The sequence below is a fragment of the Thermobia domestica genome, chromosome 3, assembly GCF_964235325.1.
Source record: "Thermobia domestica chromosome 3, izTheDome1.hap1.1, whole genome shotgun sequence".
In the NCBI taxonomy this organism is placed as follows: Eukaryota; Metazoa; Arthropoda; class Insecta; order Zygentoma; family Lepismatidae; genus Thermobia; species Thermobia domestica.
Genome location: NC_137456.1, coordinates 270,357,781 through 270,382,436, shown reverse-complemented (window position 1 = coordinate 270,382,436; position 24,656 = coordinate 270,357,781). Strand labels below are relative to the sequence as shown.

The window sequence follows — 24,656 nt, the reverse complement described above, 5'->3', positions numbered from 1 at the left end:
GGTAGTGCGTTTTGGAGTATGAGATCATTATTTCATTAAAGTTATTTTAAAATTGTAATTGCATTCAGTAGTTGGAGTTGTCTTCTTTGTATATGTGGCCACTGATTGAACTTATCAGTGTTCTAGGCATTTATTCCGAAGTTGGTCGTCTGCCTAGGTTATGGCTAAAAGGGTAATAATAGGTTCCTTTCTGTACCAAAGTTAAATATTTACACTAATACACATAGTATTGCTGTGCAAGCGTTAGCGAGTGAAGGCGGAATAGAGCTCCACAGTGCACGTTGTTTTCTGTCTTTATTAGAGCTAAATGGGAAGTGGGGCCTGTGTTCTAGATCCTTGCTGTCATGCTTTTATGTTACTGTAACATTGAAAAGTATAACTTTCTTTAAGTTTCTTTACAGTTATTTGCGTACCGCATTTTGTTCAATTTATTTTTAGATTTATTAAACCTTACCTTTTACTTACTTTTAATAGATTTTTCTGGTTATTACCAGCCATGTTCACAAAGCAAATTATTTTTAGCCCACATTCCCGTAATCCCACCATGAAGTAACTTTGTGCGTAGGAGTCCCGTCCGCTTGCCAAATAGATTCATGTTTAGAACCGTTTATATAAGAAAATAATAAAAACTTTCGCTGTTCTTAAAGCACACAAACAATCAAATTATTCATTTCTTGCCGGCAAATTTTCAAACGTTTGTTAAAAACGGACGACCAACCTTGGAATTTAATCCGTAAGTGTGTTAAGTAGAAAAGAACATTCCAAAACTATTTAGTGTTACGAGTAGGCGTGGTAAAGTGAGTTCGAAAATGGCAGGTTGATTCTTATGAGTATTTTTGTTTGTGACGGGTGCGAAATCAGTGACTATAGTCTTGTTGAAATAACAGTTGAGGGCCATTCCACGCGAAAGTGAGCCTGAACCCAAATTTTCGAAAACTCAAAATCAATGCATTTTTACGTATATGTGAAGTAAATAGAAGAAAATGTTACTTTTTCACAAAGGAAAACTTATTTATACTTAGAATTCACGTAAAATTTTAAGTCTAAGTTTTGAATTTGTAACATGTCAGGTGCGAGGAAATTTTTTAATCTTGTTATCGGCAACATTTTACGGTACATTGTGCATGTTTGGCTGAAGTAACTTCAAGCTATTCAATTTGCTTCTTTTTGCTACAAGTTGCTGTTGAAAAAGTGCTTACAGGATAAAAATTGTTTATAATATCATTAAAGATATAAACGTAAATTTGAGTGTCCTGCCCGTGACAGAAAACTACCAAATTTATTGTACTGAATTACTAAATTTGAGAATGTGGTTCGTACTTAGTAGAAATAACAATTTACACGTGTACTTCACATTTACCAAATTTTGGACTAATCCTAATAATATATTTCGATTTATTTCAATTTGAAAACCTGTCCTGCCCGTGACAGTGGACATGCCACTGGTGGACAAATTTGTGTACATTGGTTTTTCACAATAGAAAATTATTCCGTGTGTACTAAAATAAAGTTTTCTAAGCACGAACATTATTTACTTAAATAGAGGATTATCTATTACTGTCAGGATGATGTTTTAACTTAAAATAAGTGACATATAAATACTATCATTAGCGTCACCATTTTGTTCGTTTCAAGGGAGAAGATGGTGGGATTGGAGTACCTACAAAAAAGCCAGTATGAAACTTTGTGAAACAAAATAAAGTAATTGTAGAATGTGCTGCTGAATTCGTAGCAGCTTTTAGCTCTTCGTTTCAAAATATAAGGTAAAGCATACAGTCATTGGCCATAAAATAGTGATTGGCCACATTGCGATTAAAAGTACAATAATAAGGACGTGCTTCGAAATTTCTCGTAATTATGTTGCTGAAGCAGACGGCGATTGTCTTTTCTTTGTTTGTAAATCGTCATTCTTCCGCAAGATTGCGCCTTTGTAATGCTAGAGTTTCGAAAGTGAAGACATGTGCGGATCAGTCTGAAATTCTAGGTAAGTCTTATGAAATTCTTAAGGATTCTTCTAACAATAAATCAATCGCTTTCAGGATTTAAAGTTGTTTTTCTTGTGGTAATTGATGATAATGGATTTCTTAAGCTTTGAAGCACTATATAACAGAATTTCTGATATCTATCTTTTTATTTTCTTCATTTTCGGGGGGTGGCTAATAACTATAAGAAGGGTGGGGTCACTTGCGGGTGTTTTTTTTCTTACTGCGCATGCGCAAACCCTTGACGCTGATTGGCTGGCGCAGGTCACGTGACCCCGCCACGCCCCTTGACGCTGATTGGCTGGCCACGCCCCTTCACGCTGATTGGTCGGTGTAGGCCACGCCCCCGGCCACGCCCCTTGACGCTGATTGGTCGGTGCAGGCCACGCCCCCGGCCATGCTCTTTTACGACCTCCGACTGGCTGGCAGCGGACCCCGCCCCGTTCACGCCGATTGGCTGGCACCGGACCCACCCCGATTGGCTGGCACCGGACCCCGCCCCCTTAACTCCGATTGGCGGACCACGCGCACGGTCTTTTAGGAGGAGTACCGCGCTGATTGGCCGGCCACGCGCAGGGTCGGCACCGGATCACCCTCCACGCACTCGTTCCCTCTTATGACCACTTTTAACATAGCAGATATTACACAGAGACTAAGAAGACATAACGCAGCACATATTACATAAGACTCGTTCCCTTTTATGAGCACTCTTTTAAACAGAAAAGACTCGTTCCCTTTTATGAACACTTTACAATCACATAGCAGAGCTAATAAAAGAGTATGGCATATTTTCCAACCCGAATTTAAACATAGCAGAGAATGGAGACCAATTTTTTGACCTACTGCGCATATGCGCAAAACTGTTTTGATTTCGTCGTTAAAAAAATAACAACACACACAGCAGACCGCAGACTGTTCCAGTTCAGGAGCAGATTACGGCTATGCGCAGAAACATAAAATAAGACATAACATCCCCGTTCCCTTTTATGAGCACTTTATAGCAACATAATAGAGCAGACCGCAGATTGTTCCAGTTCAGGAGCAGACTACGGCTATGCGCAGAAACATAAAATAAGACATAACATCCCCGTTCTCTTTTACGAGCACTTTATAGCAACATAATTGAGCAGAGAATAAAAAAATAACAACACACACACACTCACACACACACACACACAGCAGACCGCAGACTGTTCCAGTTCAGGAGCAGATTACGGCTATGCGCAGAAACATAAAATAAGACATAACACACCGTTCTCTTTCACGAGCACTTTATAGCAACATAATAGAGCAGACCGCAGATTGTCCCAGTTCAGGAGCAGACTACGGCTATGCGCAGAAACATAAAATAAGACATAACACCCTCGTTCTCTATTACGAGCACTTTATAGCAACATAATAGAGCAGACCGCAGATTGTTCCAGTTCAGGAGCAGATTACGGCTATGCGCAGAAACATAACATCCCCGTTCTCTTTTACGAGCACTTTATAGCAACATAATAGAGCAGAGAATAAAAAAATAACAACACACACACACACACACACACACACTTGATTGCTTATGTGCAGTAAAATTAAATTTCCAATTAATTACACATCGCACGCATGCGCAGAAAAATTACACTAGACTACAGCCTGTTCCAGTTGCAGTGTTGGTCCCTGTTCAATAGAGCAGACTACGTGCAACAAGCAGGCCATAAAAGACTATGACCTATTATTCATCTCCTAAATAACATAGTATACACCCACACTTGGTTGCGTATGGCAAATCCAATTTAGTAGAAATAACATGCATGCGCAGAAACATTTATATTTCCGATTCGACAATGCTGGTAAAGAATACCGCACTTATTTCTACCTGGGTCTTATAGTTTATGTGGGATACGCTCTTTCTATGACAGTTTTAACCGATTTGGATGAAACTCGGTATATGAGGGTTTTCGAACATGCTGATTACGAATATCATACTTATTTTTACCAGGGTCTTATGGTTCATGTGGGATACGCCCTTTCTATGATAATTTTAACCGATTTGGATGAAACTCGGCATATGGGGGTTTTCGACCATGCTGATTATCAATACCACACCTACTTTTACCTGGACGTCGTTTGTATGACACTTAAAACCTAATCACTCGAAAACGGAGCCAAATATTGAGGTCGTGTTTCCAAATCTAGTAACTGGTCACCAACTACTACAAGTTCCAAAATAATGACCATCGAGGTCAAAGGTCAACATACTTAAAACCTAATAACACGAAAACTGAGCCACATATTGAGGTGGTGTTTCCAAGTCTGGTAATTGGTCATCAGGTACTACAAGATCCAAAACATTGACCATCGAGGTCAAAGGTCAACCTACTTAAAACCTAATAACACGAAAACGGGGCCACATATTGAGATGGTGTTCCCAAGTCTGGTAATTGGTCATCAGGTACTACAAGATCCAAAACATTGACCATCGAGGTCAAAGGTCAACCTACTTAAAACCTAATAACACGAAAACGGGGCCACATATTGAGATGGTGTTTCCAAGTCTGGTAATTGGTCATAAGGTACTACAAGATCCAAAACATTGACCATCGAGGTCAAAGGTCAACCTACTTAAAACCTAATAACACGAAAACGGGGCCACATATTGAGATGGTGTTCCCAAGTCTGGTAATTGGTCATCAGGTACTACAAGATCCAAAACATTGACCATCGAGGTCAAAGGTCAACCTACTTAAAACCTAATAACACGAAAACGGGGCCACATATTGAGATGGTGTTTCCAAGTCTGGTAATTGGTCATCAGGTACTACAAGATCCAAAACATTGACCATCGAAGTCAAAGGTCAACCTACTTAAAACCTAATAACACGAAAACTGAGCCACATATTGAGGTCGTGTTTCCAAGTCTGGTAATTGGTCATCAGGTACTACAAGTTCCAAAATAATGACCATCGAGGTCAAAGGTCAACATACTTAAAACCTAATAACACGAAAACGGAGCCACATATTGAGGTCGTGTTTCCACGTTTAGTAATTGGTCATCAGGTACTACAAGTTCCAAAATAATGATCATCGAGGTCAAAGGTCAACCTACTTAAAACCTAATAACACGAAAACTGAGCCACATATTGAGGTGCTGTTTCCAAATCTAGTAATTGGTCATCAGGTACTACATGCCCCAAAATAATTACCATCCAGGTCAAAGGTCAAAATACTTAAAACCTAATAACTCGAAAATGGATCCACATACTCAGGTGCTGTTTCCACATTTAGTAATCGGCCACCAACTACTACATGTCCTAAAGGTACTTACCATGGAGGTCAAAAATCAGACTAGTAAACGAAGCAACATATTGAGGGGGTGTTTCCACATTTAGTAATTGGTTACCAGTAACTACATGCCCCAAAAAGGTCAAATATTTAAACCAGAATGACTCGTAGATTGAGCGTCGGAAAATTTTTGTACCAAGGAGAAAATGTGAAGGAGGAATAAATTTGAGTGCCCTATTGATTTTTGTACCAACGAGAAATCTCATTTGCAACTAGCTTAGAATTTCTGTACCTGTTTGGGTTATTCAAAATTTGGATAGACTAAGAAAGCAAGATATGCCATTTTAACCAGCTGAGAATTTAAAGAAACAAAGCTGAACCTACTCAATTTTCTATCGACGAGAAATGCCATTTCAACTACCTCAGAATTTATGTGCCTTTTTGTGCTAAGGTCTATTTTAACTCTTCTTGACTAATTAGATAAACGAAGGAATATTGTACCAATGATAAATGCCATTTTTTCTAGACCATGTTCTAATATTTAAACAAACGAAGGGGTGAATTTGATTGACCTATTCAATTTTGCACCAATGAGAAATAACGGCGTATTTTAAATAAACAAACAATCGGATAAATTTAACCGGCTCAGAAGTGTACTATTTAAACAAACGAAGGTCTCTTGAGTGAGATTTATAACTAACTCAGAATTTCATTTCATATTGTAATACTCAAATTTGGATGGAGCGTTTAGTTTTGTTCGAACCAGAAAAATTTGATTGGATTATTTCCTTATGTACCAACTGGAAAAAGGGAAGGGTCATTAATCAAATAAATGAAGGAATAAATTTGGGTAGAATATTTAGTTTTGTACCTAGCAAAATTAGAAAAAGAAGTGAAGAACGAATAAAATCTGGATGGACTATTTTCTTATGTACCAACAAACAAAATGGAGCACCAGCGACAAAAAAGAAACCGAAGAAGGAATAAATTTGGGTGACCTATTCAGTTTGCAGAATCAGCATTCTATACTTTTTTTCTGCCATTCATTGGGGGTGTCCTATTTCTTTTCGTGCTAACGAGACCATTTTTAACCGACTTAGAATTTGTACCAAACAGAAAAGAGGAGCTACACGATTAAACAAAGCAATCAATTTTTAACTAGCTCAGAATTTCTAGACCATGTTGTACTATTTAAACAAACGAAGAGATAAATGTGTGTGACCTATTCACTTTTGTACCAAGCAAAATAAGAAAAAGAAGTGAAGAACGAATAAAATTTGGATTTCCTATTTTTTCATGTACCAACAAAAAATAGAGCACCAACGACAAAAAGGAAACCGAAGGAGGAATAAATTTGGGTGACCTAATCAGTTTTGTACTAAGCAGAAAAAAAGCGAAGAAGGTAAAATTTAAATACCTCAGTATTTATGTACATTTTTGTACTACTAAAATAAACGAAGGAATAAATTTGGGTGTTCTACAGAAGAAAACGGGGAAGGGCCATTTTATTTAATTTTGTAGTACTCAAAATATACAAAGATATAAATTTGTGTGACCCATTCGGTTTTGTTGGCTTTTTTAGAAAGACTATTTTATCTTTTTGTGCTCTACAAATAAACGGAGGAAAAGCAAAGAGAGACCATTTTATGTGCCTTTTGTAACGAAGAAACAAATTTGAAGGAGGTTCATTTTAACTAATCCTGCTGCGAGTAGATCAATTAGTACATAGTAAAAAAATAAAACAATATGGCATTATTGCGACTTTCATTTTCGAATACATACGGATTAAGCCACTATGGCAAAAAATACTACTCTCTCCTTATGCTTATTTGGAGCAGACTTAAGAGGACCAAGCATTAGAAACCACTAGTAGGGTGTCGATTCAGTAAACTCTACATCTAGTAAAATAAAACGAACCGATAATTTTGAGACAGTTCCATATGGGTAAATACAGTATTAGTAGAAACGATAGTTTTTAATTAAGTAGAGATAAGGAGAGAGTGAAAAAAAATGGAAAATTAAATTTTAAATCATTATTATTATTATTTTAGAGGTCAAAAGGAAGAATAAATGAATTTGAGTGGCATATGTACGGAATTTAGTTTTGTACCGGGCAAAAAAAATTTGAATGGAATATTTATTTTGTACCAGCTGGGAATTTAGTGTTGTACCATTGTATCAATTTAAGTATTTTGTACTATTTAGTACCACCGAGAAGGTGTAGAATATTTAGTTTTGTTGGCTTCTTTATTTTGTATTAACGACTAAAACCTTTAACACATACTTGGTTGTGTGCATTACAATGGACGAAGTTTTTCATTTCCCTGTGGTACAACGTAATGGTCGCCCCGCTTATTCTAGGTCTACAGTTAGATATTTTCGGTTGGATAATGGAATAAAGCCGTGTTTTGTTGAGCACAATGCCCACTATAACGATGTGGTAGACAATTATTTGATGGATAGATATTTGTTTAATAGTCGCTATAACAAATGGTATATGATAGAATTTGTTAAGCATTTATCGCAGGTAGATATTAAGATAGACTTTTTGTCGTTGGTTACTCGTTTAACCGCACACAGTTCTCTTTTCCAATCAGCTACCTTTTTTGCCATGAAAACTAAGGGTAATAGTTATACCGTGATAGCTTTCTTTCGCTATGGGGGAACGCAGGACACTTTGGATGAGTTATTAAAGTTTTGGAATCATGTGTGCGAGTTCAGGCCAAGTATCCAGATTGCAGATTTACTTGGTTGCTTTACACGATGTGGTAAAACAGGCCTTTTTGCGGTATCTCCTGATACCTATCTGTTGGACCTCGCGGTATTTGGAAACTTGGTGAAAAAGAATAACAAATGGTTTTTCTCACAATAAAGCTATACATACAGAATAATCTATTATGGCAAAAAAAAATACTACTTTCTCCTTATGCTTAGTTGGAGTAGACTTCGATACATTGTGTAAGAATTTCGAAATAATAGCGGTATTGCACTGTACTTATAATAGTCTGTAATAGTGCAGTTTATTTTTCGAGTGGGAGTAGGTATTAAAGGTGTATTGTAGTCTACCAGCAATAATGATCTCTAAGAGAGTTATTAGGTAAAGATAACCATTACACAGCCATTCTGCGAACACATTTATACGATCCAATTTCTCAGATTTAAACAAAGAAAGACCATATTCTGCCACTCAAACAAACGAAGGAATAAGCTCAGAATTTCTATACCTTTTTGTGCTATTCAAATAAACCTATTCACTTTTAGTTTTGTACCGACCACAAAAAAAGGGAAGAAGGTCCATTATAACACGCTCACTATTTTTATACCATTCTGTATTACTCTATTTCATTTTTGTAACAACCAGAAGAAAACAGCTCAGCATTTTATACCTTTGTGGTGTTACATTTTGTATATTTTTGTGTCATCCAGAGAACAATTTAAATTGCCTCTCCCTGGCAATTCAGTTGCCAGAGCCCAATGTTACTTATCTATTAAATTCTTAATATTACAGTAATACAAATTGATCCAGTTAACAGTTCAAATTCTTCTATTCTTACACAATCAAATGCATATGCTACAGTGGGCTCAGTGTTCATTTACAGAATTAAATAATTGTTTATCTTTCTCTAAAAACATTTCTACTATTTTGTTGATATAATAATCACACTCTGTAATGTATTCATATACCAGATTAAATTTTTTCTCCACAGTATAAGTGTTCTTAATATTACAACCTTTAAAATGCTTCTTTAAATAAAGTTTATAGATTTTCTCTCTCATTTCACATTTAATTAAGATCGTCCACACCTTTTGCAATAATTCGTAATCATACTGCAGCAAACAGTTGTGATCTTTTTCATTCTCATTATGTTTAGAACATGCTTCACATAATAATACTGAATTTGGTGTATACTCATTAAATAATTGTATAACACATGTATGACTAATACTTTCACTAGTACATCCGCACTCATTAGCTTCCAGTTCAAAACAGGTAATATTTGAAACACTGTCATCATCACTTTCCGGGAGTATCTCATCATTATATCTATTATAGCGTCTAAAATAATACACATCTTCTATTTCCTGTGTTGGATATATGATTCTCACTTTATCACGTAATTCATCTGGCAAATCGGGGTCAGACGGGTGAATTAACAGTATAGGTTTTTCGTTTTCACGCTGAATTTCTTTTTCTCTAGGAGAAACATAAACAATTTCCATGCTAGTCATTTTTCTGCTCTTCAGCAAAAACAAATCAAGTGTGACACATCTACTTATATACCTACAATAAAAGCATTCTATGCATTCTCCGTGATTAATAATATGTTTCAAGGCAATGCAAAATAATTCGTTAATTTAACGTCATGATGTATGTTCTATTATTTCCAAATATACTCCATAATCTTATATTTCATTATAATAAAATACATAAATGCAAAAATATATATTTGTCTTTTTGGACTTAGACAAGGAAAGAAAGTTTAAAAATAATTGAATCGTTGAGCAATAGGCAATACACCTGTTAGGTAACCCATTCATAACGTTGTTTAAATATCTGCAGCAACATGGAACTTTGAAAACTTTTCTTACTTTGATATAATCTCTTCTTCTGCGGTGATCAAAAATGCCCATGCATGATATTACGCTAATTGCTATGTAGTCTGTTCTACACAATTATTACGCAACTCCGGATTGTTAAATCTCATGCTCAAATATTTAGTTAGTGACCGGGAAACTTTGGACTTTAGCGTCGCCGTTAGTATTTTGTAAACCTAATTCGCTAAACACACGTCAATACCCATATAGTGACGGGAGAGGCAATTTAAATTGTTCTCTGGATGACACAAAAATATACAAAATGTAACACCACAAAGGTATAAAATGCTGAGCTGTTTTCTTCTGGTTGTTACAAAAACGAAATAGAGTAATACAGAATGGTATAAAAATAGTGAGCGTGTTATAATGGACCTTCTTCCCTTTTTTTGTGGTCGGTACAAAACTAAAAGTGAATAGGTTTATTTGAATAGCACAAAAAGGTATAGAAATTCTGAGCTTATTCCTTCGTTTGTTTGAATGGCAGAATATGGTCTTTCTTTGTTTAAATCTGAGAAAATGGATCGTATAAATGTGTTCGCAGAATGGCTGTGTAATGGTTATCTTTACCTAATAACTCTCTTAGAGATCATTATTGCTGGTAGACTACAATACACCTTTAAAACCTACTCTCACTCGAAAAATAAACTGCACTATTACAGACTATTATAAGTACAGTGCAATACCGCTATTATTTCGAAATTCTTACACAATGTATCGAAGTCTACTCCAACTAAGCATAAGGAGAAAGTAGTATTTTTTTTTGCCATAATGGATTATTCTGTATGTATAGCTTTATTGTGAGAAAAACCATTTGTTATTCTTTTTCACCAAGTTTCCAAATACCGCGAGGTCCAACAGATAGGTATCAGGAGATACCGCAAAAAGGCCTGTTTTACCACATCGTGTAAAGCAACCAAGTAAATCTGCAATCTGGATACTTGGCCTGAACTCGCACACATGATTCCAAAACTTTAATAACTCATCCAAAGTGTCCTGCGTTCCCCCATAGCGAAAGAAAGCTATCACGGTATAACTATTACCCTTAGTTTTCATGGCAAAAAAGGTAGCTGATTGGAAAAGAGAACTGTGTGCGGTTAAACGAGTAACCAACGACAAAAAGTCTATCTTAATATCTACCTGCGATAAATGCTTAACAAATTCTATCATATACCATTTGTTATAGCGACTATTAAACAAATATCTATCCATCAAATAATTGTCTACCACATCGTTATAGTGGGCATTGTGCTCAACAAAACACGGCTTTATTCCATTATCCAACCGAAAATATCTAACTGTAGACCTAGAATAAGCGGGGCGACCATTACGTTGTACCACAGGGAAATGAAAAACTTCGTCCATTGTAATGCACACAACCAAGTATGTGTTAAAGGTTTTAGTCGTTAATACAAAATAAAGAAGCCAACAAAACTAAATATTCTACACCTTCTCGGTGGTACTAAATAGTACAAAATACTTAAATTGATACAATGGTACAACACTAAATTCCCAGCTGGTACAAAATAAATATTCCATTCAAATTTTTTTTTGCCCGGTACAAAACTAAATTCCGTACATATGCCACTCAAATTCATTTATTCTTCCTTTTGACCTCTAAAATAATAATAATAATGATTTAAAATTTAATTTTCCATTTTTTTTCACTCTCTCCTTATCTCTACTTAATTAAAAACTATCGTTTCTACTAATACTGTATTTACCCATATGGAACTGTCTCAAAATTATCGGTTCGTTTTATTTTACTAGATGTAGAGTTTACTGAATCGACACCCTACTAGTGGTTTCTAATGCTTGGTCCTCTTAAGTCTGCTCCAAATAAGCATAAGGAGAGAGTAGTATTTTTTGCCATAGTGGCTTAATCCGTATGTATTCGAAAATGAAAGTCGCAATAATGCCATATTGTTTTATTTTTTTACTATGTACTAATTGATCTACTCGCAGCAGGATTAGTTAAAATGAACCTCCTTCAAATTTGTTTCTTCGTTACAAAAGGCACATAAAATGGTCTCTCTTTGCTTTTCCTCCGTTTATTTGTAGAGCACAAAAAGATAAAATAGTCTTTCTAAAAAAGCCAACAAAACCGAATGGGTCACACAAATTTATATCTTTGTATATTTTGAGTACTACAAAATTAAATAAAATGGCCCTTCCCCGTTTTCTTCTGTAGAACACCCAAATTTATTCCTTCGTTTATTTTAGTAGTACAAAAATGTACATAAATACTGAGGTATTTAAATTTTACCTTCTTCGCTTTTTTTCTGCTTAGTACAAAACTGATTAGGTCACCCAAATTTATTCCTCCTTCGGTTTCCTTTTTGTCGTTGGTGCTCTATTTTTTGTTGGTACATGAAAAAATAGGCCATCCAAATTTTATTCGTTCTTCACTTCTTTTTCTTATTTCTGCGGTCTGCTGTGTGTGTGTGTGTGTGTGAGTGTGTGTGTGTTGTTATTTTTTTATTCTCTGCTCAATTATGTTGCTATAAAGTGCTCGTAAAAGAGAACGGGGATGTTATGTCTTATTTTATGTTTCTGCGCATAGCCGTAGTCTGCTCCTGAACTGGAACAATCTGCGGTCTGCTCTATTATGTTGCTATAAAGTGCTCATAAAAGGGAACGGGGATGTTATGTCTTATTTTATGTTTCTGCGCATAGCCGTAATCTGCTCCTGAACTGGAACAGTCTGCGGTCTGCTGTGTGTGTTGTTATTTTTTTAACGACGAAATCAAAACAGTTTTGCGCATATGCGCAGTAGGTCAAAAAATTGGTCTCCATTCTCTGCTATGTTTAAATTCGGGTTGGAAAATATGCCATACTCTTTTATTAGCTCTGCTATGTGATTGTAAAGTGTTCATAAAAGGGAACGAGTCTTTTCTGTTTAAAAGAGTGCTCATAAAAGGGAACGAGTCTTATGTAATATGTGCTGCGTTATGTCTTCTTAGTCTCTGTGTAATATCTGCTATGTTAAAAGTGGTCATAAAAGGGAACGAGTGCGTGGAGGGTGATCCGGTGCCGACCCTGCGCGTGGCCGGCCAATCAGCGCGGTACTCCTCCTAAAAGACCGTGCGCGTGGTCCGCCAATCGGAGTTAAGGGGGCGGGGTCCGGTGCCAGCCAATCGGGGTGGGTCCGGTGCCAGCCAATCGGCGTGAACGGGGCGGGGTCCGCTGCCAGCCAGTCGGAGGTCGTAAAAGAGCGTGGCCGGGGGCGTGGCCTGCACCGACCAATCAGCGTCAAGGGGCGTGGCCGGGGGCGTGGCCTACACCGACCAATCAGCGTGAAGGGGCGTGGCCAGCCAATCAGCGTCAAGGGGCGTGGCGGGGTCACGTGACCTGCGCCAGCCAATCAGCGTCAAGGGTTTGCGCATGCGCAGTAAGAAAAAAAACACCCGCAAGTGACCCCACCCTACTCTATAACCTGATTACTCTTCATTTACAGTCATTGGCCACGTATGCCAATTACTATGTATTTGCGCAGTTAATAAATGTGGCAATTTAAAAATATTCTTAGCCTTTATTATGCACTTTATGAAACATATCTTTTTCTCACGTTAATCTGAATATATTTACCAGTTGTTGGCATGGTGGCCAATAACTAAATATATCGGGTGGCCAATCACTATGTACAGTTCTGATTTCTCGATTTTCTGTTTCAGGCTTTGCAGTCGTAATCGCAAGAATGCCAAAACTTGCTAAAAAAAAACCTTACGATAAGGATATTATAGAGAAGGCTCTCAGTGAGTTACATGAAACAAAAGCATCTCAGAGATACATAGCAAAGAAATATGGAATTCCAAGAGCTACGTTACAATATAAGATAAAGAACCCTGATTGCAAGAACAAGTTTGGTCCTTCCCCTATTTTATCTAAAGAGGAGGAAGAGACTATTGTTCGGTAAGCCCAATTGATATCTGCATTAATACTTATGTTTCTACTTAGGTCTACTAATCTATGTATTCACTTACAAAAACGGAAAATACAGAAAACTGCATTAATATTTCGATATATTATTATTAGCATTCACTCTTTCATAGTATTCTTCTCAAGCAATTAATTGGAATCATTAGCTACTTTTTAATTAATATATTTTTTATATTCCAGGGTTTATATTTAATAAATGTTGAATTTTAGAGTCATTGAAAATGCTATGATAATTTCTTCTACCACAAAGTTACGTCTATTTTGATATATTTGTGTAACATTTCAATTTGTTAAATTACACAGATCTTTTAGAAATATTTTTGGAACTAAGCATTATTAAACGTGATTTCTTATGTTGTTGTCAGTGTAGAAATTTATATCGGAAACCTAAAATTTAAAGATAGGGCCTAAACTTTATTTCTAGTTTATTAGAGCGACTAATTTATTTTCTTTTTACAATATTGCAGGCTTTTCTAAAGAGACATCCGGAACTTACTGAGCGCACTGCAGAAGATGTAACGCACGCCAGTGCTTGTAAGTGAGAAAGACATTCGCAGTTGGTTTCAGGAAATATACAGTTATTTACAGGAATCAGGACTGCAAGACATCCTAACACAGCTATGGAGAGTGTTCAACGGAGATGAAACTAATTTTCATGTCTGCCCTACGAGCGGTAAAGTTCTAGCATTCAAAGGTGATAAAAACGTTTACGACGTAAAAACATTCTCTTTCAAAGAAAAGCTGACAGTGATGTTCTGCTTCGCTGCCAATGGTAAGTTGTGTCCGCCGATGATTGTTTATCCATATAAAAGAATTCCAAGTGTAATAATAAACTCTGTTCCTGAAGGTTGGGGAATTGGTAGAAGTGAAAACGGTTGGATGAAATCTGAAGTGTTTTATGAATATATAGCAAATATATTTTATCCTTATATGGAAAAGAAGGGATTCAGCTCCCTGCCATCCTCTTCGTTGATGGCCACAAAACTCACTTGACGTATCAGTTAAGCCAGCTTTGCAGAGAACTAGGAATAGAACTTATTGCCCTTTACCCAAATTCGACACGTATTTTGCAACCAGCTGATGTAGCTGCTTTTAAACCAATAAAATCTGGTTGGAAGAAAGCTGTTAGCGATTGGTACAGGAAAAATTCTAATTGTGTACTCACAAAGGTAAACATTGCCGAATTGTTACAGAATGTAATACAAACTTATTTAAGACCTGCAGTAATCATTCACGGTTTTAGAGCATGTGGCTTGATACCTTGGAATCCTAATGTCGTTGATTATTCTAAATGTCTAACAACTTCAGGGAAAAAAGTGAGCACAAAGTTAAGAGAAAACACTCCCGTTCTTTCATTTGAGAAATTTTGCAGTATTGTAGGTAACAATAAAATTCAAAAATTTGAAGAAAAAGATAGAAATGGCCTTCAACAGAAAGATGTAAATGAAGACAACAATTTTGTCGTCTTGTACAATATATGGAAATTTTTCAATCAAAACCATATGAGTGTAACTAATAGTGCTGACGTGGAAAGGAGCCCGAATGCAACACAACAAATACAGACGAATATTGAGAACGATGGTTATGTGCAAGATGAAAGTGTTCACGAACAGAGTGAAAACATTGGAATAATCGATCCTTTACCAAGCATTAGGAGTGCAGTTTCACCTAAAGAAACAGAAAGCCCTCTTTTGGAAACCCAGCATTCCCAAATAATTGAATACTTGGCCTGGCCCGAAACCCCTAAAAGAAAAGGAAAGAGCAACATAGAAAGAATGCCTTATGCAATAACGTCAGAAAAATACAGGATGTTAAGTGAAAAGAAGCTAACAGAAAAGGTTAAATTAAATGAGGACAAAGAACTCAAAAAGAGAGAGCGAGAGGAAACTAGAAAATCCAAAGCAACGATGGTCACTAGCCCCAAAAAAGAGAACAAAAAGAAAATTAGATCTCAGTAACACTTTCAAAAGGGGTAAGAAATGTTTTGTTTGTAAAGGTAGCGATTTTAAGCATCTGTTAATCTCTAACGAATGTGATAATGCAACTCATGAATCATGTGTCCCCAGAAATCATCAACCAAACATTCCACTCTCACCAGATGATATTTATGTATGCCACAAGTGTTTCAACATTGATGATGAAAGTGATGTACCTAGCAACTTCGAGATTGGTAACAGTGATACAGAGTCATTGGCTAAAATATTGGAACTAACTGCAAAAGCTAATTGAAAGAGTAATAGCATTGAAAGGGTGATGTTAAGCTCAACTTTGTTACAAAAAGTACGATATGAAAGAAGGGCTAACTGTAAGAACTGTTTATTATTTTTATATTATATAGGCCTAATTTATATAATATTCAAATTGTTTTCAAGTAAAGTTACTTTTGTATTTCTCATACTTTCTACATTGTAAACTTTTAAAACTGTAAAACAAACATAATACATAGAAATTAATATTTTGTTAACTAGAAATTAATAGATTTTTTTTTAAAAAAAAAATAACCACATAATGTATTGTTTCATTTTCACAATCCTAAACTACTTTTTTCAATATAATAGTGACCTTGGTGTTTAATTTCTAGCCTGTAGAACAAAATTGTACTCATATTAAGCTCAAAAATTTTGATTGCGTTTAGTGGCCAATCACTAGTACAAACCCCGGCCAATCACTAAAAAATGTGGCCAATTACTGTACATTTTCGCATATTTTTACAAAAAGAGATTCTGTAAAAATGCTGTATAACTTAGAGCAAAAAGAATAACCGAAATCGAAAGCTAATATCCCTATAAGTCCACTTAAAAAAGATTAGTTTTAAATTGCCAGAAATAAGGGCACCACTAAACACCAAAGTCAAAATTTTCCTTAAGTGGCCAATAACTGTGCATTTCACCCTATCTGCTTTACTACTATCATCAGCAGAAAATGAAAAAAAAGAAAAAGAATTGATGGGAAAATGCTCTTGTGAATTGAATGTCTCCAATCATAACAGTTTTTTCCGGCAATTAGACAGCGAATATTTGGTAGTTCTTCGAACTTTTAAATCAGAGATTCATCCGTGTAAAATCTTTAAATTTCTAACAGACTTTTATTTTGATTCTGAAAATGATGATTCCGAAAGCCATGAAGCTGTCCTGTGCGACGACTTATGTTTGCATGTTAACAAGGCTTGTGTTAGACCAGCTGTTGAAGATATAACACAAGGAACATTTTTGCTGATGGAATTTTTCTCTAGTGGACAGCAAAGAAAACATAGACATGCAGCTATCGCACAAAGCCCAGTGGAAGAGGACGAAGAAATCAAGGAAATTCGTATGAAGACCGTAAGCGATTGCGGTAAAATTTTCAAGACTGTTGATATGTGTCTTACGTGCATTTCGATCAAATAATACCTGTGATACCAGCAGTGCCGTGTCGTGGGGGAAAGGGGCGAGCGAGATGACGGCCCCTGGCATCAAAGTAGTGGAGACCAAATTCAGGAGGAAAAAATGAAAGATATATATAAAATGGAAGGAAAAAGTATTAAAAAGTGCTCAAAATAATGTAAAAGAAGGGTTTATTTTTGAAAATTTTCTTACGCGTCGCGAAAACCATGGTGTCGCTTTGCGGCTGGTCCGTCGACCTCACTCGTATTTACGAGGGCGCCGTCGCGACGCGTCGTATATTCTCGCCCCGGTCGCTGATTTTCCACGGCACGGGCACTGGCTACCAGCACATATTTTATATACTGTTAGACAGTGTTTTGTACGTGAGTGTAAATTTGCAAATAAAACAATTTCTTAAAGTGTAGGTAGTGAGAAATAAGTGTACGACATATTATTTTCATGTGATAAAAGCTAGTTTCTAGTAAAGTAAATAGAAATATTTTTTACAATGCTATAACAGAACAGCAGAAATTTACTTATTTTCGACTTTATTTCATTTTGAAATCATTCTTATTGAGAATTTGTGTTGATTCACACGGTGTACTGCCCGCGACACAGTAAATGTTAGTTTATTTATTAATATAAATATTTGGCAAATTTCTCTTATGTGAAGTTTGTTAAAAAGGTCCATCATTTATACATTTCCGTTTAAATAAAAACATTTTGAGCTAAGAATTCATAGAGTTTTGTAACATTCATTTGGTGTGTCGAAAGTCACTTCTCTCTTTTGTCTCCGCCCGTGACAGACGTATACTAATTAATATTTTCTACTCTAAAAATAAAAAAAATACTGAAAACATAAGCTACATATACTCCTGAGTCTTTGCTGCTCATACATCATACAATTAGCAGAATTTATGTTGTACTTTAAGAAATATACAATTTTAAAGCATCAAAAATGTAGTGTAAATGTTCTGCCCGTGACGATGGAATGGCCCTTAACGGAGAAGGAAGTGGAACTTTCATAATATTACAAAATCATGGAGTGCTTCCACTAGGGAAATTGTGCAAATCTTGTGGTAAGGAAGTTTTAATATAAGTGGTAGTAGTAGAAAGAACAGATCCCACAGGGGTGGCTTGAGTTCTGTTCTCGGAATAAGTATAAGTAGTAGTAATAGTAGTAATGGTTGCAGTAATACTGGTAGCAGTAGTAGTAGTTAGTGGTAGTAGTAGGAACGGGTTAGAAGCCCCGCAGGGGTTGGTTGAGTTCTGTTCTCGACATAAGTATAAGTAATAGCAGTAGTAGCAGTAGTAGTAGTAGCAATGGTAGTAGTAGTTGTGGCAGTAGTAGTAGTAGTAGTAGCAATAGTAGTTGTTGTAGTAGCAACATTAGTAGTAGTAACAGCAGTAGTAGTGGTAGTTTCAATAGTAGTAATAGTAGTAACAACAGGTTAGAAGCCCCGAAGGGATTGGTTGGGCTCTGTTCTCGACAAAAGTAGTAGTAGTAGTAGCAATATATAATAGCAGTAATAGAAGTCAGTGGTGCTTTTCATCTTGTTCGCACCGGTTCGCGAGAATCGGGTTTTAAAACATTTCGAGTTCGCAAAACCGTTTGTTATACCAAGACATAAACAGACACACACACACGCGCAAGACATAGCCAAGAGTAAAAGAAAGAAGCCAAACAACTTTGTAAAACATTTCTTTATTTTCACGCTTGCTTGCATTGTTGTGAAAACAAGCAACTTTGAGTTATTTCAATTCAATGGGCAGACAGAAATTTGAATACGAATTCCGGAATTTCGACCGGAAAACTGGGACCTGTGAGTGCACTGAATGTGATACGTATATAATGCCTATTAAGCGTGCTACCTATTTCTTACTGTATGATTTCGATATCTTCATCGGTTCTGGATATGTGTGTCGTCGAAAAATGTGTAGTAAATATTGTTTTTTTCATCGATATCTCGACCGATTGCTCGTTATGACCCATACTGTTATTCCTCAGAACATGGCCCTTTCCTGGTGGGACATCCTATATACACGAGGCACGTTACAATGGTAAGGGCCGTTTGATGATTAAAAAAAGACAGACGCTTGTGCGGAACGGGATTTATTGCCAGAAATAAGTTCCTACGGACCTACCTTTCCACATAATCACCATGCCGTTTCAAACACTTTTCGTAACGCTGCGCCATTTTCCGTAAACCCTCTGAATAGAAATTTGCCGACTGGGATTGGAACTAGTTAACAACGGCAGTCTTAAGATCCTCGTCATTTTCCAACCATTGTCCACCAAGCCACCGTTTAAAATATCAGAAGAGGAAGTAATCGTTGGGCAAACTTGGAACTGTATAGGGGTGGTCAAACAGGTCATAACCAAAATCTTGGATCATCTTCTTGAAAACAGCAGTGGTATGAGAGCGCGCGTTATCGTGAACGAAGATGATTCCGGACAGTATCCTGTGGCGTGGATTTTGAATCGCACGTCGCAGTTTGGTGAGCGTGTTGCAGTACACGTCAGCTGTAACTGTTATCCCATGTTCCAAGAAATCAGCCAACACGGCACCCTTGTCGTCCCAAAAGACGGTTGTCAACAGTTTGCGACTGGAGAGAAGCGATTGCTTAAACTTTTTTGGTCTGGGGGACCTGAATGGCGCCACTGAATACTGTTGTTTGGATCCGCCGTTGGTGTACAAGATCCACGTCTCGTCACCTGTGACAAAGTGGGAAAACAAATCATCTCCCTGTTTTCGATATCGATCCAAAAACTGTCCTGCACTGCACATTCGTTGGTCTCTGTCTTAGTCCGTTAGCATTTTTGGCTCCACCTTGTACTCAACTTGTGATATCCAAGCGTTTCTGCGACAATCCTGCAGATGGTGGTTCGTGCAACGATACGAAAATCATGAGCCAGAGCACTGATCGACAATTGACTTTCACTTCGCAGCTTTTGGTTCACTTGCCCGACGAGGTCATCCGTCTGAACGCTGGAAACGCCACTCCGGTCTTCATTGTGCACGTTCCTGTGACCATTTTGAAACTCGCGACACCATGTGTGAATCTTTCCGGCACTCATTACAGTAAGTTCATACACTGCGCACAAATTCCCAATGGATATCAGCAGCTGAATTTCCTTTTGCAAGCAAAAATCGTATCACACCGCGCACTTCACAACTGGCGGGAGAAACGATCTGCCTTCCACGGTTGCTAAACTCTTATTTACTCAAGACAATCACTGCTGCAGTGTCTTCGTCAATAGTTCGTCGTTGGCGTTGCATGCGTGAAATTGTGTTACGGGCTACTCAATTTCACTATATGTCGAATGGCTTATTTCTGGAATAAACTTGTGTGTATATATGAGAGATAGAACCGGTTGTTCTCTCTCTCATCACTGGTACTAGTAGTAATTGTTGTACAGGGTGCGGCACGTAAAACCGGCACGTAAAGTGAACACATAAAATGAAATGTAATGTATTGAATATGATTAACTACAACACATAAATGAAATGTAATGTATTGAATATGACTACTCACCTTCACAGCAGCCTTCACACCAGGTGCCGAAAGTGTTCTCCGCCCACTTCAAGTGTCCTCCGCCCATGAGTGCGTGTGGATTTTCTGTCGACCAATACCGGTTGTTTTGGGAATTTACGTACCCAGACAGGTGGAACCACGCCTCGCCACTCATGATGAGCATTAGTGGATCCAAGAAACCACTGGCAACATTGCTCAACAGCCATGAACAGAAATGCCCCCTCTTCTGCAGGTCAGGCTCCTTCAGTTCTTGCACAACACTTATCCGGTACGGTTTTAACTTCAGTCCCCTTAAAACACGTCTGCAACTTCTCTCACTCGCATGAACCTGTTGACTCAATCTCCTGCTTGACTTTCGAGAACTTCTTGTCATTATCTCCTCCACCTGCATCTTTAATTCAGGTGTGCAGACAGATGGTCGTCTGTTCCTGGGAGCATTTTGAACCGATCCTGTACGCCGCCATTTTTCAATTAATTCCTGAATGGTGCTTTTTTGCTGGCATAGAACGTCCTGGAAATTTCTCCCGATACAAATTCTTTGTTTTCACAAAAGATCCAGTGAGAATGGACCCTTCAACAATGGCAACACGCTCGGGTATCGAATACGGCATTATCACACACTGACACTCACCCGGCTTAACACAACGAGGCCTTTTTCTCAACTAGTTTCGACAAGTTTCACTGGCTGCGGCTGCACGTGACTGCTGCAGGTCACGTAAGTCGACCCGACCTCGACACGCCATCTCTTGGTAGGAAGGTAGATTATTTAAGTGTTGCCAAAAATACAATATACCAGAATATTACGACGGGCCGGTTTTACGTGCCGCACCCTGTATAATGATGTATGTATGTATGTATTACTAGCAGCGTTCACCCCGCTTCGCTGCGGTCACCCCGGAACGCAATAAACTTTGTTACTTAGATAATTTTTACTTTTTCGCTTTCAAATTGCAGTAAATGTTAACATTATAGCGCCTGCCATTTATGTTAACCCGCCGAGTCACACGGTCATGCGGGTTGCATATAAATACGTTTATTTTTACCTATGATGAACTAATAACAAAGGATTTGTACGTATGGACACCTGAATGGTCAATTATCTCAAGACACTGGTAATTGAAAATTAAAGTGATATGATAAAAACCATCTAGGGTCCAAATCCTAACAACCCCCCTAAAAATGAAAGAAATTGGTTCAGCCGTATTAGCGTGATGAGCGGACAAAGGATTTTGTACGTTCTCTTTTATATATATAGATGGAAATTCCATGTAATTGTATTATTTGTATTCTTGGTTCCATATTTTGTGGGAGGGGGTAACTATGTACATTGTTGAATTCCGAACATGTCATGTTACCATTTTTTCATAATAAGGTACCGCTAATGCGTTTACCACAACGAAGTGGGATCTCCACATATGCTACAATAGCCACACCACCGTTATAAAGTATTACAGTTACACAAGTATGTTGGCAATTCTATTAACCTTGGTAATAATTAGTAATAATTATATTGTTGGTCTTGATATCTATAAAGTAATATTGATGTTATTTTTGAATAGTATAGTACAAGAACACGAACCAACTTAAACACAAATCCAGTTTTAGTAATAAAATCTATTAATTTCCAACACAAATTATTGTATAAGCTATAGACGTCCTGTACCATTTTATGAGTATACTTATATTCATTAAATATGAACTTCTCTTAGCTGGAAATGCATTCTTTCTGCTTTAGATAGTCTTTTTCTTAAAGGAAAGTGTTCTGTTAATGCGTGGAGATTTACTTTAGGAAGACTGAGTACAAATGTACCGTGTTTACATAATGACAAAAAGTAAAGCATCAAATACGAATTGTTCAAAACACAAACTAACTTGTACTACGTGCAACCTTAAAAGCACGAATGCCATCTAACAGAGTGAGGGCAGTAGCGTAACCAGGGGTGCGACCGTATGAAACAGGCGTGTCAGCGATAATAAACGTACGCATAAAGGAAGATGGTGAAAAAATAATATGGCATAAAGAGAAATGCCTTTTATGTGCCTCAGGTTTTCGACGACGCTTCTACAGTCATGCACGGTCACTGTGTACACTGCCTTCACATAGCACTTTACTTGATGATGGTTTGCTTATGTAGTATTACGTGTTGGAGAGTACAGACTTTTTATGTCACTTTTTATAATATACACTTTTTATTTCATATTTCTACCTTATTATACATGTGAGAAATAGCTTGAATTGCTAATATTTTATGCTTTCCAATGTCTGGTAATTGAAACTTCTGCTTGAATTTTCTCTGATATTTAGGTACCACATCACAGATTTTTGCCATTTCTTTACACATTTTTCTCGAGCAGTATCATCCTTGCCAGTATGTTACTTGAAAACGTTAACTGGAATAAGTGGGACACATTTTGCACACATTTCGCTCATTATAGATCCCAATTTACAACATTACTTATTTTGCCTTCATTGTTTAACAATACATTCGTATTTGCTCACAAATACAGGATTTCAATGTAGGTTTCTTGTATGTTCATGTTTTGAAATCAAAATTCATATTTCTTCCTTAAATTTTACAAAATTGCTCACACATAATGGGTGAATACTGAAATAAAATCAAATAATATAGCCTACATTATCTCAAATAAAACAGAAAGAATATATTCGCTGAGTTTATAAACTACAAACACTGAATATTGCAAGAAATCCGTAAAATTCCCCATAAAACAACTTGCGTATATCTACTCAAATGGCAGTGATTTCGAATGGCATCTCCTTGTGCTTGTCGGATTAGTTCCTATTTTCCAGCTCGAACATTCCTTTGTGGGCTACATAGAGCATACATACAAACACAATGTAATACAAGCTCCTTTTAGTATATATCTAGAGTTTAATATGTTTTGTACTATTCCGTGAAAAATAAGTACTACCCATAATTAGGGGTCAATGGCTCTAGCTGCGAGCTAACAAGGTAAAAGCATCATTTGTATGATGACTAGAAATAACTGTTTTGGTTCGATTCCTTTATATAATTTGTATTGTTGTGGATTGTGGAGAACGAGATTAAATGAAACAGTCGAAGGCATCCCTGTTCCCTACCTTATCAACTATGCAGAGCTTACCACGGATTTTTTCTTAGTATCTCGTTACTAGTTATCTGGGTCCTAATTATCATTTTCTTTCCGTTTTCTGGAAATAGAGAATATCCGTTTTAGTCAATTAATTGTAACAGGAACCAGAATGAGCGCGGTAGTAGCATAACAGAAATAATCACTGCTACTATAAGCTGACACACTGTGACGACTTAGAATGATCATATGAAAATGCAGTGTAGTGCTAGTTTAACATTAGAAGCCTATTATCTTTGTAATTTTCTATCGCCAAGTGTGACTTGTTACAGGCACGTAGCCAGGATTTCGTGAAGGGGGGGGGGTCCGTGACATGAAATACTGTGGTCATCACAAAAGGGGCTCGATCATTCTAAACTATTTTACTGGAACATATATTGGTTCGTTTAGCCAGGATTTCGTAACGGGGGGGGGGGGGGTAACATGAAATAATGAAGGCCCAGGAGCTCGATCAATCTAAACTACTTTACTATCAACATATATTGGTTTGTTAGGACAATAAAATGAAGATATGTTGGCAAGTATTTTAATAAACTATGAAGAAATTTCGAGCAAAATAATAAAAAATAGTATTGAAAAAGATTATACAATATTTACGTCCTTCTCCTGTTCATTCAAATATAACAATTTTCCTTTCGTTATGACCTCAATTATTATAAAAAGTACATACTCAATACTGTCTTGTAAACTATCTTCTAATATAAATAAAATAAAAAGTTTGTTTATGTGTTTGTCTGTCTGTGTGCGGCCTGGAGACCAGACGAGTGGACCGAGAGTTACCAAATTTTGGTCAGGGGTACCTTGGCCCAGGCCCCAGGTCAAGACGAAGTGTTTTTTTTAAATTTCGAAA

At 37.0% G+C, this 24,656-nt stretch overlaps 1 protein-coding gene across 1 annotated transcript in view; it reads left to right on the top strand.

The window, feature by feature from the left end:
* Positions 1 to 24,656, top strand: part of LOC145681654 (uncharacterized) — a 175,024-nt gene that overhangs the window by 512 nt on the left and 149,856 nt on the right. The gene's annotated exons all lie outside the window — the stretch shown is intronic.